The sequence below is a fragment of the Arachis ipaensis genome, chromosome B4 (genome assembly GCF_059453495.1).
Source record: "Arachis ipaensis isolate K30076 ecotype BB chromosome B4, ASM5945349v1, whole genome shotgun sequence".
Taxonomy (NCBI): Eukaryota; Viridiplantae; Streptophyta; class Magnoliopsida; order Fabales; family Fabaceae; genus Arachis; species Arachis ipaensis.
Window position 1 is genome coordinate 35,598,416 of NC_142439.1, and position 4,620 is coordinate 35,603,035.

General features: G+C 42.8%; 1 non-coding gene across 1 annotated transcript; it reads right to left on the reverse strand.

The window, feature by feature from the left end:
• Positions 1-286: 286 nt before the first annotated feature.
• Positions 287-394, reverse strand: LOC148567174 (small nucleolar RNA R71). The gene has a single exon (XR_015883054.1). It is a non-coding gene; the product is annotated as a small nucleolar RNA R71 (small nucleolar RNA).
• Between the last annotated feature and the right edge of the window lie 4,226 nt (positions 395-4,620).

Sequence of the window (4,620 nt, forward strand, 5' to 3'; positions counted from 1 at the left end):
TTTTGAACTAAAACCACAGCTCATCACCCTTGTGCAGAACAACTGTTCGTTTGGAGGAAGTATACAAGAAGACCCCAATCAACATCTAACCACCTTCCTGAGAATATGTGACACAGTGAAGTCTAATGGTGTTCATCCTGACGCCTATAGACTGCTCTTATTTCTATTCTCACTCAAGGATAAGGCAGCCAAGTGGCTGGAGTCTTTCCCAAAGGAGAGCTTGACAACTTGGGAAGATGTGGTGAACAAATTCTTAGCAAGATTTTATCCCCCTCAACGAATCAATAGGCTGAGAGCTGAGGTCCAAACTTTCAGGCAACAAAATGGTGAGACTCTATATGAAGCATGGGAGAGGTTTAAAGACTTAACAAGGAGGTGCCCACCAGATATGTTTAATGAATGGGTGCAGCTGCACATTTTCTATGAAGGGCTCTCTTATGAGTCAAAGAAGGCCGTAGACCATTCATCCGGAGGATCTTTGAACAAGAAGAAGACCATTGAGGAGGCCATATATGTCATTAAAACTGTAGCAGAGAATGACTACTTTTATGCTTCCGAAAGAGGGAACACGAGAGGAGTAATGGAGCTAAACAATGTAGATGCTCTGCTGGCCCAAAACAAGCTCATTACCCAGCAGCTGGCTGACCTCACGAAGAAGATGGAGAGGAACCAAGTAGCAGCAATCACCACCTTCATCAACAACCCAAGAAGGAGTGAATGAAGAAGAAGAGGGTAGTCAGGAGCAAGCCAACTACATTGGGAATTCACCTAGGCAAAACCATGATCCATACTCAAAGACTTACAACCCTGGATGGAGGAATCACCCAAAATTTGGGTGGGGAAATCGACAAGACCCAAGCCTTGATCAAAGACGCTCAAATCCCAACAATGCAAGCCACCAACATTTCACATCTAGACCATATCAACACCCCCATAACAACACATCTCCACATCCACATCAAAACCAAAATAACTTACCTCATCCTTCCACCTCTAATCCTGATCTACAATCATTTGATGACAGACTCTCAAGGATTGAGAATCTACTTGAAGGCATAGGCAAGGAGATTCAAGACAATAAGGTGTTCAAGGAGGAAGTGCGAGCCAGTTTCAAGAACCAAGAAGACACAATCAAGAGGTTGGAATCTCAAGTGGGGTATCTCTCTGAGCAAATTCCCAAACCCACAGATGGATTCCCAAGTGACACAGAGAAGAATTCGAGAGGTGAAACAAAGAAAGTAAGATAGGAAGATTGTAAGATGATCACTATAAGTGATAAGGAGACTGAGGACAAGCCAAGCAAGCTGTCAGAACAACCTGAAGATACCTCGGTAGAGAAGAAGGAAAAAGATCATCAAGAACCAGAAATTTCAAAACAGGAGCTGCTGAGACTCTATGCACCTTTTCCTCAACTACTCAATGGTGCTGTGGAGAAGAGAATATACTCAAGATTTCTTGACTTGTTTGCATCTCTGCATGTGAACATACCATTTATCAAGACTATCCAACAAATGCCTGCGTACATCAAGTATATGAAGGAGCTGCTTCCCAGGAAAAGCTCACTCAAGAGAGGCCAAACTATAGTGATGAACAAGGAGTGCAGTGCCCTCATTCAATCACAGTTGCCTACGAAAAGAAAAGATCCAGGGAGTTTTCATGTCCCCTGTGTCATATGGAAACAATGTTTGATAGAGCACTCTGCGATTTGGGAGCAAGCATCAACTTAATGCCCTTATCCCTGGTGAAGAGGCTGCAGATCAATGAGATATTGTCCACAGATGTAGTCATCAGGCTGGCTGACAAAACTAAAAAACAAGCAATAGGGGTGGTGGAAAATGTATTGTTAAAGGTTGGGAAATACTTCCTCCCAACAGACTTTGTCATCTTGGACATGGAAGAAAGTCACACTCACCCAATCATATTGGGAAGACCATTCCTAGCTACAGCCAGAGCACTCATAGATGTGGAGCAAGGGGAGCTAATATTGAGGATCCATGATGAACGACTCAGCTTTAATGTCTTCAAACTCTCACAAGAAGCAGACCAAGAGATCAAAGAACCAAGCAAAGATCATAATGAGATGCTGAAAGAGGAAGCAAGCACTGAAGCACAACCAGCCCACCTGGGAAAGCCCTTGGTTGATGAACAAGGAAATAAGCAGTTGTCACAGCTCAAGAAAAAGCTGGAGGAACCTAAACCACCAGAGACATGTGAAGACAACAACAAAATTCCCTTAGAAGAAGAAGCCACAAAGAGCAAGGCAATATCAAAAGGGACAAAGAAGAAGGTACCAAGGGGGTGGAGGAACAAGAAGATCCCTACAGAAAACTTCTCTCCAGGGGATAAAGTGATCTCAGCTTACTTCCCAGATATCCCCCCTAATCTCTCCACTATACCATCTCAGTTACCTAAGGTCTTCACTATCAACAGAGTTCTCTCCTTGGAACATGTAGAGGTCATTGATACAACCAATGGATATAAGTCCAAGGCAAGAGGGGAGGATTTGAAGCATTATCAACCTCCTTGATGAAGAAGAAACGTCAAGCTAGTGACGCTAAAGAAGCGCTTCATGGGAGGCAACCCATATTTTATATACTTTTAGAAAATAGTGAATAAGTCAATATTCATGAATCATAACCCAAACTTGACAAACACTTGGTGAAATCCTTATATTGCAGTATATAGTGAAGAACAAGTTTGGTGTTCAAAGCGTGCCAAGAAAGCATGAATGCAACTGAGAGCATGCTAGTCTTGGAGCTTTGAACAGAACTTTTCATCACAGTGCTCCAAACTAAGTTTGGTGTCACCCCATGGTGCCACCAATGTGCATATAAGGATACACAGTTAGTTAGTTAGTTGGAATTCATGAATAAACAAAACCTTTTCTTCTTTTTATTATTTTAGCCGTAAAGTTTAAATACTTTTAAGACATTAATTTTTCTTATTTTATAGGGAAAAGGAGAGGAGCATTGAAGGAGATTGATTGGACAATTGAATGAGAAGGGCTCGGCCACTTCATGAAGAGGGACTACACACTTGTCTCAAGAAGGAATGCATTGGAAAATGTTGCCATGCAACATTGAAGAAAGGAGACTCTTGAAGACCAAATCAATATCTCTCATAAAATGATGATCCTTGTCCTTTCCCCATGAACAACCCCAACCGTCCATCAAGCAACCATTCCATTAATCCACACCCTCCATTCACTCACAATCTCCCTATATAAGTGAGTCCTAGTGCATACTTACCCCTCACACTCAAATTCCCACTCTCCACACGTCACACTTTCGGCGTCCAAAACCTCTTCTTCACATCTCATCCTAACCAACCAAATTCTTCATCCATCCTTACCTTCAAATCCCCTCACACAGCAACTCAAATTCATGGCATCATCAAGCTCCAAGAGACAAAAAAGGAAGGAACCAATGGAGAGCATTCCTTTCGATGAGAAGAGATTCAAAACTGCCTTCCATGAATGAGAATTTGAGCGGATCAAGCTTAAAAAGATATTGCCCGAGTTAACCTTCCAATTCAATGAAGACGAATGCCCACAGATTCGGGAGAAAATTGAAAAAAGAGGGTGGCAAAGGCTCACTAATCCAGAGGGGAAGATCAATGAAAACCTCATCAAAGAGTTCTACGCAAATGTGGTGAGAGAGGACAAAACCAGGGCCCCAACCTTCAAAAGTTATGTAAGAGGAAAGGAGGTGGACTTCAGCCAAAATGCTATAACAAGAGCTCTTCACCTGAAATCACCACATTTTGATGAGCCCAGTTATCATGCAAGGATGAGTAAAAGCCAAGACAATGATGAGCTCACTGAGATCGTGACTGACATCTGTGTTATAGCAGCTGACTGGGAGAGGTATGGAGATGGGAGACCCCGGTTCATCAAAAGGAGAGACCTTAGCCCGGAAGCCAAGGGGTGGTTTGAACTCGTGAGGAGGTCTATCCTCCCGGCTGCAAATAATTCAGAGGTCAATATTAATCGAGCAACTATGGTACATTGCCTAGTACAAGGTGGAGAAATCAATGTGCATGAACTTATAGCTGAAGGAATTCAAGATTCATCTGAGAAGCTTGAATCAGGTGCCAGACTTTGGTACCCCAGCACCAACTTCAGATTATGCAAAAAGGCCAAGGTGGTCTTTGAGGATAGCAATCCAGACTGGGTGAACCCTGGAAGGCTAATGACAATCCAGCGTATGGTCTATACTACACCTGCTCAGCAACAAAGAAGGCCACAAATAGGGAAACTAAAAGCAAAAGAAGGAGCTCACCAAGAGGAGTCTCATCAGGAAGAATATCAACAAGAAGAGCATCCTTACCCAGCCGACTTGAATATAAATCACCTTCTAAAGGCCATTGAAGATTTGGGGATGAGACATATGGAAGGACAAGAGCAAATACTAAACCTTCAGTCCAACTGGATGAGCCAACAAGAAGAGTGGCAGAAACAACAAATGGAGCAGCAACAGGAACAATACTCCCAACTCACTCAAGCCATCCACCAAGTTACTGAGAGGCAAGAACGTCAAGATAAGCATTTGCAGGAACTCAATCAGCGGCAAATAGCTCAGATGAAAGCATTCAATGAGTTCACTGTACTTAATGAAGGAC